Source organism: Macaca fascicularis, chromosome 17 (assembly GCF_037993035.2).
Source record: "Macaca fascicularis isolate 582-1 chromosome 17, T2T-MFA8v1.1".
Taxonomy (NCBI): Eukaryota; Metazoa; Chordata; class Mammalia; order Primates; family Cercopithecidae; genus Macaca; species Macaca fascicularis.
The window spans coordinates 17,662,317-17,674,663 of NC_088391.1; the positions used below are offsets into that span (position 1 = coordinate 17,662,317).

Genomic DNA, 12,347 nt, shown 5'->3' on the forward strand with positions numbered 1-12,347 from the left:
CTTATGCAGGGAAACTCCCCCTTATAAAACCATTAGATCCCATGAGACTTATTCACTATCATGAGAACAGCATTGGAAAGACCAACCCCCATGATTCAATTACCTCCCATCAGGTTCCTCCCACAACACATGGGAATTCAAGATGAGATATGGGTGGAGACATAGCCAAACCATATCATTCTGCCCCAGCCCCTCCCAAATCTCATGTTCTCACATTTCAAAACCAATCATGCCTTCCCAACAGTCCCCCAAATTCTTAGCTCATTTCAGCATTAACTAAAAAGTCCCCCGTCCCAAATCTGAGACAAGGCAAGTCCCTTCTGCCTATGAGCCTGTAAAATGAAAAGGAAGTTAGTTACTTCCTAGATACAATGGGGGTACTTGCATTGGGTAAATATAGACTTTCCAAATGGGAGAAATTGGCCCAAACAAAGTGGCTACAGGCCCCATGCAAGTCCAAAATCGAGCAGGGCAGTTAAAGCTTAAAGCTCCAAAATGATAGCCTTTGACTCCATGTCTCACATCCAGGTAATGCTGATGTAAGAGGTGGGTTCCCGTGGTCTTGAGCAGCTCCCACCCTGTGGCTTTGTAGGGCACAGCCTCCCTCCTGGCTGCTTTTATGGGCTGGCATTGAATGTCTGCGGCTTTTCCAGGTACATGGTGCAAACTGTCATTGGATCTACCATCTGGGGTCTGGAGGACGGTGGCCTTCTTCTCACATCTCCTCTTGGTGGTGCCCCAGTAGGGATTCTGTGTGGGAGCTTCCATCCCACATTTCCCTTCTACACTGCCCTAGCAGATATTTTCCATGGAGGACCCCACCCCTATGGCAAACTTCTGCCTGGACATCAAGGCATTTCCACACATCCTCTGAAATCTAGGCAGGGGTTCCCAAACTTCAATTCTTGACTTCTGTGCACTCACAGGTTCAACACCATGTGGAAGCTGCCAAGGCTTGAGGCTTGCATCCTCTGAAGGAACAGCCTGATCTGTACCATCCCCTACTTTTAGTCATGGGTGGAGTAGCTGGGATGCAGGGCACTAAGTCCCTAAACTACACACAGCAGAGGGACCCTGGGCCCAGCACATGAAATCATTTTTTCCTCCTAAACCTCCAGGCCTGTGATGGGAGGGCTGCTATAAAAGTCTCTGACATTCCCTGGAGATATTTTCCTCAATGTTTTTGTGATTAACGTTTGGCTCCTCATTACATATGCAAATTTCTGCAGCCAGCTTGAATTTCTCCTCAGAAAATGGGATTTCCCTTTCTATCACATTGTCACGCTGCACATTTTCCAAACTTTTATGCTCTGTTTTTCTTTTAAAACTGAATGCCTTTAATGACACTCAAGTCACCTCTTGAATGCTTTGCTGCTTAGAAATTTCTTCCACCAGATATCCTAAATCATCTCTCTCAAGTTCAATGTTCCACAAATCTTTAGGTCAGGGGAAAAATGCTTCCAGTTTATTTGCTAAAATGTAACAAGAGTCAATTTTGCTCCAATTCCCAACAAGTTTCTCATTTCTATCTGAGACCACCTCAACCTGAATGTTATCTATATCACTATCAAGATTTTGTGCAAAGCCATTCAACAAGTGTCTAGGAAGTTACAAACTTTTCCACATTTTCATGTCTTCTTCTGAGCCCTCCAAACTGTTCTAACCTCTACCTGTTACCCAGTTCCAAAGTCGCTTCCACATTTTTGGGTATCTTTTCAGCAGTGCCCCACTCTTCTGGTACCAATTTATTGTATTAGTCTGTTTTCATGCTGCTGATAAAGACATACCCCAGACTGGGTAATTTATATAGAAAAAGGGTTTAATGGATTACAGTTCCACACAGCTCAGGAGGCCTCACAATCATGGCAGAAGGCAAGGAGGAGCAAGTCATGTCTTACATGGATGGAAGCAGGCAAAGAGAAAGCTTGCACAGGGAAGCTCCCATTTTTAACATCATCGGATCTTGTAAGACTTATCCACTATCATGAGAACAGCCTGTGAAATACCTGCCCCCATGATTCAATTACCTCCCACCAGGTTCCTCACACAATATGTGGGAATTCAAGATGAGATTTGGGTGGGGACACAGACTATATGAGACAAATAAAATATAAACTAAATATATGCTATGTTCATTGGTAGAAGACTCAATACTATCAACATGTCAATTTGTCCAGAGTAATCTGTGGATTTATGAAATTTAAATAAAAACTGCAGAGATACTTTTGAAGAAATTAACAATCTTGCTTTAAAACTTATGTAAAAATGGGAATGACATAGAGTTGCCAAAATAAAATAAAATAAAAAGGTAAAAACAAAAATTGAAGCATTAATTGTACTTTAGATGAAGTTTTGCTGTGTCGCCCAGTACAGTGGTGTGATGTCAGTTCACTGCATGTCTGCCTCCTGTGTTCAAGTGATTCTTGTGCCTCACCCTCCCAAGTGTCTGGGACTACAGGCATGTGCCACCACACCTAGAAAATTTTTGTATTTTGCCATGCATGGTGGCTCATGCCTGTAATCCCCACACTTTGTGAGGCTGAGGCAGGTGGATCACAAGGTCAGGAGATCGAGACCATCCTGGCTAACACGGTGAAACCCTGTCTCTACGAAAAATACAGAACATTAGCTGGGCAGGTGGAGCATGCCTGTGATCCCAGCTACTCAGGAGGCTGAGGCAGAAGAATGGCATGAACCCAGGACATGGAGCTTGTAGTGAGCAGAGATTGGGCCACTGCACTCCAGCCTGGAGCGAGACTCTGTCCTCCACCAAAAAAAAAAAAAAATTTATTTTTAGTAGAGATGGGGTTTCACCTTGTTGGCCAGGCTGATCTTGAACTCCTGACCTCCTGACCTCAAGTGATCCACCCACCTTGGCCTCCCTAAGTGCTGGGATTACAGAAACAAGCCACCACGCCTGGCCAGTTTACTGTACCTTTAAGACTAATTATGAAACTATATTAAGCAACATGATGTGGTATTGGCATACAGATTAACTTTAGGTAAATAGAATAAAACAGTTTGGAAAGAGATTTTTTACTTACATAGTCAACTGATTTTCACTAAGTTGTCCAGGTAATTAAATGAAGACAGAATAGTCTTTCACAAATTCTGTGGGAAAATTTTTGCATACGAAAAAATAAATACTGTCACTTATTTCACAACATAAACAAAAATCTGTGCTAAAAGAATCATAGATCTACAACTAAAAATTAAAACTATGAATTAGTTTTAGGCTCCTACCTACATGGAGTGGGAGACCTGGGTCTGCAGCTGCGGTTTGGGTAGCTGCAACTGCTCCTGGGGAGCTTCTACCCCAACACGATAGGGGTGGGGCTCCCACTGGCTCCACGGAGTATGCAGCCCCAACTGTGCCTCCCTGCTGCATGCAGCCAGCATGATGGCTGCGACGATCTCTCTGGAGCAGCCACTTCCGTCTTAAGGATGGTTGCAGCAGATTGACCACAAATGGACATAAGGGAGCTTTTCAGGGTGATGGAAATATTCGATGATTTATTTGTGGTTATGTTTACACTGTCACAATATATTTGTCAAAACTCACCAAATTGGACTCTTCAATTAAGTGAATTTTATTGTACAAAATGTATAACTGCCAATATAATTAAATAATATAGATTATAAAAAACAATAAAAAGTTCTGGTACTACCTGTGAGCCAGCTGTGTTTTGAAATTATTCATTCTCCTATATTTCATCTATAAAATGGCAATAAGATTGCCTTCTTCATCTGCTCTATCTTTAAAAATTTTGTTTCAATTTTTACATAATGAACCTTTCATGAATGTGCCTTATAAACTAAAATACTCCTTTAAACGTGTTTTGATTATTGTGTAATACGAGTAGTCAGATGTTACATGAGTAGTTGAATAAGATACTTTGGGCTATGTTTGTGCTAATGGGAAAAGATGGCTATGTGGCAATCATTCATTTTCCATTTATTTCTCACATTCATAAAACTGTTCTATTACAGCCACAGTCATTATTTTCAAACACCTTCATCTCTGAATGCCTGTCATCATTTCCTTTCCAATTGATTTGAGTTAGGTCCTTGTTTTAAAAAGTTATTCCATTCGTGATCCCATTGGTTGAGAGTACCTGCTGCTTTTCCTAGGTCACCAATAACTCATCCACAAATTTCCTTTCGTTTAGTGAGCAAATGTTGAACCCCTACAGACAGGTAGGCACTGTGCTAGATTCAGGGGATACATAGGAGGATAAAACTTTTTCATGCAGTTTTTTTCCACAGAATTGCTTTTACTACACTCCAATTACTTTCCTATTTCACTGCTATAAGCTTTGTTCAAACTTCTGTAGAGAGAGAGGTGGCAGCTACAAGCAGCAATACCAAACACAATTTAAGAAAAATGAGTTGTGAAATCATTATCTTCCTATCTTGAAGTTTTTTATGATTTTGCTCATGGTGGATTAATTCAATTCACATTTAAATTAAAATTTGATTTTGTGAAGTAGCAGAACACTTTAGTTTTACATTTATGTTGTCACATTACCACATCATTTTGGAGTATGAATCCAGTATTTTTTAGGGTTAAAATTTTTATTTTATTCATTAAATTTTAGACTCAGGTGTACATGTGCAGGTTTGTCAAATGGATGTAATGTATAATGCTGAAATTTGGGATTTCATCAAACCCATCACCCAAGTAGCAAACACAGTACCCAACGGATAGTTTTTCAACCCTTGCTTCCAGTTTCCCCTTCCTTGGAGTCCTCAGTGTCTACTGTTTCCATCCTTATGTATGTGTACTCATTGTTTAGCTTCCACTAATAAGTGAGAACATGTGGTATTTGATTTTCTGTTTCTGTGTTAATTCACTTAGGATAATGACCTGCAGCTGTATCAATGTTGCTGCAAAGACATAATTTCACTTATTTTTCAGGGCTGTGTAATATTCCCTTGTTTATATGTACCATATTTTCTTTATCCAGGCCACATTGATGGTCATCCAGGTTGATTCCATAATTTTGGTATTGTTAATGGTGCTGTGATATACAAATGAGTACAGGTATCTTTTTGGTAGAACAATTTTTTTTTTCTTTTTGGTAGATCAGTAGTGGGATTGCTGGGTCAAATGGCAGTCTTATTTTTGTTGCTCTTTGAGGAACCTCCAAGCTGCTTTCCATAGGGGCTGAACTAATTTACATTTTCACCAACAGTGTATAAGTGTTTCCATTTCTCTGAATCCTCACCAACATGTTATTTTATGACTTTTTAATAGTCATTCTGACTGGTGTGAGATGGTATCTCATTGTGGCTTTAGTCTGCATTTCTCCAACAATTAGTGATGTTGAGCATTTTTCTTTTCATATGTTTGTTGGCCTCATGTATGTCTTCTTTTGAAAAGTCTGTTCATGTCCTTTGTCCACTTTTCAATAGAGTCATTTGTTTTTTTTTTCTTGTTGATGTGTTTATGTTGCTTATAGATTCTGGATATTAGTCTTCTGTTGGATGCATAGTTTGCAAATATTTTCTTCCATTCTGTAGGCTGTTTACAATTTTGATGGTTTATTACGGCTGTGCAAAATTTCTATAGTTTAATTAGGTACCAATTGTAAATTTTTGTTTTCATTGCTTTTGCTTTTGAGGTCTTAGTCATACATTCTTTGCCTAGGCAATGTCCAGAAGAATGTTTCCTAGGTTTACTTCTAGGATTTTTATAGTTTGAGGTCTTATATTTAAGTCTTTAATCCATCTTGAGTTACTTTTTGTGTATGCGAGACACACTTTTTGTGTATGCTGGAACACTGTATCTTTATTGGAAAGTGGTGTGTGGCAGATGAATAGACAGAAAAGACAGGGAATAAGAAATGGGGACTGCAACAATGGGAGCTGCAGAAAACATCACACAAATGTAAATTCATCTTCCACTAGAGGAGAGAGAGTTTTAAAGAATAAAAATTTCATTGTATATTCACCTCGTTTTAAGATGCATCCTTATATAAGTATCACTTAATCAGAATGGAAAGAAGATTCACCTTCTTTGTGGTAATTGTGTCGCTGGGACATTGGGTAGAAAATGGAGTCTATCATGGGAAGTGGATATCTTCTCCATCAATCACACGGTGAAGAGGCTGTTCCTAAGGGAGGCAATGCTTAAGGAAAAGGTGATAATTAGACGTAAAGAAAGAAGATAGTTATCTCACTCTGGACCTTTTAAGAGTGACTTCCATATTCTAAGGTAGAAACAGGGCAGAAGGCATTCCTGTTTGTGGCAGACACTCCTGTTTCTAATAAGAAAGAAAGTGCTAATCATCAACCTTATAAAACAGATGTGGATTCACTATCTGTGTTATCTTTTTTCATTATCTCCCAACATTCACTATAACTATGTTAAATTACAATGTCGTCTCAACTATCACTGACCCAGTTCTCCCAGCTTTTACATTTCCCTTCTCTCCAGCAAGTCCTCTCTCACTTTTAATGTAATGTGATTTTTCCTTTATTATTTAAGATGATTCAATTCTGATATAGGAAATAGGAAAAAGAGACAAATGATGATAAATTAGATGTGGAAACAAGTAGCTTGTGAGGTATAGACAGAATTCATGAAAATATTAAGTAAATCAGTAAACTATATTATGGGTTAGGAATAGGTAACATAAGTAAAACAGGTATGCACCAGACGTAGAGACAGAAAGTGGTACTTAATATTCATAATACACTGCATATACCTGAGACACATAATACTCCTGATACATAACAAATTCATGAGGCTTATGAAGGCACACAATATTTATGAGTTCTTAAATTGACCAACCATTTGTGACACCTATCTGACCCTACCTGCAGTCTCCCAAGAGACATAAATAAAATCTACAGCTGCTCATCAGGTTAAAAGATGAACTAAGAATGATGGATTCCAGCTGCATCCAAGTCCCTACAAAGGACACCGCATGTTCTCACTCATAGGTGGGAACTGAACAATGAGATCATTCGGACTCAGGAAGGGGAACATCACACACTGGAGCCTATCATGGGGAGGGGGAAGGGGGGAGGGATTGCACTGGGAGTTATACCTGATGTAAATGACGAGTTGATGGGTGCAGCACAGCAACATGGCACAAGTATACATATGTAACAAACCTGCACATTATGCACATGTACCCTACAACTTAAAGTATAATAATAATAAATAAATTTAAAAAAAAAAAAAAAAAAAAAAAAGATGAACTACATCTTGGCCGGGCGTACTTCTGTGTCTCTCTGATAGAACATATCTCGGGACTCAGATAGTACGTCCTTTCTATCTTCCTTGTACTCTATCCTAAGTGGATTATTTTACCTTTTTTCTTTTCCCTTGACCCTCCCCTGTGTTTTTAATTGAGTTACTAGTCTATGTTATTTGAAAATCTCTACTTGGTCAGTGTATCTTTCTATTCCTTGAACTCTGGGATGTATTTCCTGGGGGTATCATCAGAGGATGACAATGCAGTGAGGTAAATCTTCACACAAGAGCCAACATTCTCCTTATAACACTGCACACAACATTGGGCTCCCTAGAAATAGCAACTGAAATTTACAATGATATCTGTGAGTGCCTGTATTTATCCACAGAGTGAGAAAAATATAAAGAAGAACTTGCCAGAGACTTCCATCTGTCTGTACCCAGAGCCTGCCACATCCTTGCTCCGGTTGGATGGTGCTCATTGAGCATTCTTCTTTGGCTGGCACGTTGTCACCTTCCATACACCTGTGTGGACCCAAATATAACAAAATCTCCAATATACCACATGCAATTATTCAGCTTAGCTTTACCACTCAGTTTTACTTTGTCCTTAATCTTATTTTTTTCCCTCTTTGCAACATATAACTGCCTAAATGTTCTTCAACATAAATTGCTTTGTGAATACTTTTCTGTACTTCATTATCTGTCATGATCTTGCCTAGTGAAGTTAGGCTTCAGTGAGTAACTACTAAAGTTTTACCACCACTGTGTAAAAGACCAAAAAAAAAAAAAAAAAAACCAGCTGCGGAATAATGCAAAAGCCAAACTTACACAAATAAGCTTTTATTTTATTTTATTTTAGTTGAGTTGAGTTGAGTTTATTTATTTTTGAGAAGGAGTCCCATTCTGTTGCCCAGGCTGGAATGCAATGGCACAATCTCGGCTTACTGCAACCTCTGCCTCCCAGGTTCAAGTGATTCTCCTGTCTCATCCTCCTGAGTAGCTGGGATTATAGACATGTGCCACAACCCCCAACTAATTTTTGTATTTTAGTAGAGATGAGGTTTCACCATGTTGGTCAGGCTGGTTTCAATCTCTTGACCTCCTGATCTGCCCACCTCGGCCTCCCAAAGTGCTGGGATTACAGGAGAAGCTTTTCTTTTATCAATTTATTTTGTTTACTCAGATATGTCTCATTTGCCACTACAGCAACTTGAACATTTCCAAGTGCTTTAGTGCTACTAAGTGACATTTGAAGCAATTGGTGGCTGAATTTCACAGCCATCTCTTAGACTAATTATTTTTTTATCCGTTTACTTACAATTTTCAATATGATCCTTTTCTCCTCCTCCATCCTTGCCTCTCATCACTTCTAATCACTTCTAAATTTTTTCTTTCTTTTTTATTCAAAACCCCTACTTCTTTTATTCTTACATCCCTGCCCACTCTTTTTTGCCTTTCAAAATATTGATGTATTTCTTTTCAAATGGGGTTGTGATGGTGAATACTGTCAGCTTGATTGGACTGAAGGATGCAAAGTATTGTTCCTGGGTGTGTCTGTGAGGGTGTTGCCAAAGGAGATTAACATTTGAGTCCATGGGCTGGGGAAGGCAGACCCACCCTCAGTCTGGGTGGGCACCATCTAATCAGCTGCCAGCATGGTCAGTATATAAAACAGGCAGAAAAACATGAAAAGGCGAGACTGGCCTAGCCTCCCAGCCTACATCTTTCTCCCACACTGGATGCTTCCTGACCTTGAACATAGGACTCCAGGTTCTTCAGCTTTGGGACTCAGACTGGCTTTCTGGCTCCTCAGCTTGTAGACAGCCTATTGTGGGACCTTGTGATCACGTGAGTTAATACTACTTAAACTCCATATATATGTAATATAGGATATATATATATATATATATCCTATTAGTTCTGTCACTCTAGAGGACCCTAATACATGAGTGCTTCTAGTACCAAGTGAGTCCTTTTTATAGACTTCCTTATGTTAATCCTAAAAATGACAAAGAACTAGGCATACAAAAAGGGTGAAAATATGTAGCATTTTAAAACAACACTTATACACACCTTAGAGAAAGTTTGATGACAAAATGGAAAAGCTTTGCCTTGGTGCTTTTTCTGTGAGCTTACACTTAGAGTTGAAGTGTGACACCTCCTTACCGATTGTGCATTTGGATAGGTAGAATTGGCAACCCAAGAACAGGGAGAAACTTTAGTATTATAACCATTGTTTTCAATTCTAAACACCTCATTGATAGACCCCCATATAGATAAGAACAATAATTGGCAAATTTATTATTTTAATAGCATCCCTTCTATCTGTAGTGGGGGGTAAAACTCAATATCCTTAGTATTCCACATGTTAAAAATTACTGGCCGTAATGATTGTAATTTACTCCTAAATACAAAGTTATTGATTACTGTGTTTCAGCATGTGTTTTTCCAAAGAAGTTTATTTTGCAGAGATGATGACCAGCTGCTAGCTGTATTTTAAGTCTAGTCTTTAGCCAATTTTTTAATCAGGGTCTATTGGAAATGTGGAAATGAGGCCAAGTTTCTCTGTGATGTCTTTGGTTCTTCATCCTTTCTCTTCCTGTAAGGGGCTTCAATATCACAACCATTACCCTTCTGCAACTCTTTCTTATCTCTACCTTTAGGAAAGGGTCAGATAGGCATTATTGATTAGTTGGTCATTTAAGTCTATATGCTACCTTTTGCATATTTGCATATAAAGCATTTTCAAGAAGTAGTTGTTTCAGCATACATTATTTAACCAACTATGAGGCAGCAGATGCTGTTTCTTATGATTTTGTAATAATATCAGGTTATAGCACATAAATCCTACCTTCAACAGGTTAAAAATCTAATCAGGCTGGGGAACATAGCGAGGCCCGTATCTTTAAAAAAAATATGATTTCTCTGATAAAGGAATTTCAGACATCAATTACCAGCTAACTTGGGAGTGAGAACAATGTTCGTTCTCTCTGCAAATTACTTGGCATGGATAGTTGGCTTTTAGAGTGAATGAGACTATTGTTCAGAGAATATAACACAACGGAAGATAAGGGGTTTTTGGAACAACATGTCAGAATTTGATATTAGTTTGCTATTTACTAGCTGCATGACTTGAAAAAAATAGTTAATTACTCCAAATATCAAATTTTTAATCTAGAAAATGAAGATGAAAATTACATCTCATAAAAATGTTTAGAGGATAATAAATTCAATAATATGAGTTTAAAAATAAGAGGAAGAAATGACATGGGGTCAATTATTATACAAAGATTACAAATATACAGTTTGACAGAAGAAATAAAATCCACAGCTTAATAGATCAGTATGATGGCTATAGTTTATAAAAATCTACAGCATATTTCAAAATAGTTAGAAGAGAACAATTCTGATGTTTCTAGCATAAAGAAAATATAAACATTTAAGGTGATGCATATCCCAATTACACTGATTTGATCTTGGCAAATTGTGTGATTGATGTATTAAATTATCATCTTACCCCAAATATATACATCTGTTATATATCAACATAAACGAAAAGTGAAAAAATAAGAAAGTTCCAACATATTACAACAATTATAATTCTTCTTCTCTAAGAATCTTCCTGAGAATAATATTAGTGAAAATGTGGTACGAGAAGTATATAAATACCTTCAGTGTATTGCTATTAAATACACTGTGTTGAAATTTTAAGACTGAAAATTACCATAGAAAAGCTCACATCTAATTAAATTTATATCAATGTCGCTATTCTCTGAATTGCATTAAATCCTTTCAGTGATCGTGCTTTACTGATTAACTTCTCTTTCTCCCATATTTCTTTCTTTTCTCTTAACCTTCTTAACAATATATTTAAAATATTTAGACGGTTTAAGTCTTCCCCATCTTATATCTTAAAAAATTCTTTTACACAACTCTGACCTTTAGGTTTCGTTTTTTCTGTCTCCTTCTCCTTATAGGCAAACTTCTTAAAATAATTACCCATATTTATTGCTTAAGTTTTTCACCACCTATTCTTCCTCTGCCATTGATCAAAAATTTGATGTCAATCTTTGCTATTCCCATGGCCTCCAAAACCTTCTACATAATGATGGTGACCAAATCTCCAAATCAATTTTGTTTCACCACCAGGCTGAGAGCTCATGGCAACTGAAAAAAAAAAAATGCATTAACTCCCTTCTCTGCTACACCATACTATTCTTCCATACTATTCTTTCTCTTTATTTTAGTTAATAGGTACACCTGATGACCAAAGAGTTTCTCAATCCAAAGAGTCTCATTCTTCACTTCTCCTTCTTCTTCACCCTGTATTCAAATTTCACTCATATTGTTCAAAGTCTCTCTCTCTCTCTCTCTCTCTCTCTGATTCTCTGTGTTTTCCCTTGCATACTCTACCCTGCTTAACACCCTTCTCACTTAGTTTCCCCTCACCACCTGCCCTGCTCCCTGGGTCTTCATAAAGAGCAGATTTGTTTCCTGCTTTACCATCACTAGAGTTCAGTCTTGCCATTATCTATCTGTAACTCTCCACCTTGCACCCAAACTGTTCCTTGTCTCATTAAATGATATTCTATTTCAGCCAAATGCCCTAACATCATTGATCTCACACATCTACTCTATTAGCAAGTCCTTTCAGTTCCACATTTGAAGAATTTATTGAGACTAGGTACTGATCCCTAAGCCCACTACTATCATTTCAGTCTATTTCTTGTCAGGACACCTATAAGAGCTCCTCACAGGGCTCCCTGCTTCCATTGTTGTCTCGCCAGCAATTCAAAGGCCAATCTTCTAAAAACCATAAGTCAGGTTATTTCACATCCTTAGGGGAAAAGATGCCAATGGCTTTCCTAGTTGTTTATAGTGTTCTGTGGAACTTCCCAATGTGCCCTTCCCATACATCATTTACAAACTTTCCAATCATACTCCCCATGGCTTACTCTGTTGTAACCACACCAGCTACCTTCTGTTTCTTGAACAAATCAAGATTGTTCCTGCCTCAGGCAGTTCCCTGTGTGTAGAATTTTCTTGCCTAACATCATCTCCTCACTCTTTCCAGTAATTCATAGTTAAAAATCACCTTTTATACAGGTCTTCTTGTACTATCTTATAGAATGGACTTCCC

General features: G+C 38.1%; 1 long non-coding RNA gene across 1 annotated transcript in view; it reads right to left on the bottom strand.

The window, feature by feature from the left end:
- Window positions 1-7,210: 7,210 nt before the first annotated feature.
- LOC141408968 (uncharacterized) overlaps window positions 7,211-12,347 on the bottom strand; it is a 182,516-nt gene continuing 177,379 nt past the window's right edge. Inside the window, exon 5 of the long non-coding RNA XR_012426854.1 lies at window positions 7,211-7,729. This is a non-coding gene — a long non-coding RNA (uncharacterized lncRNA). The remainder of the gene's footprint in view (window positions 7,730-12,347) is intronic.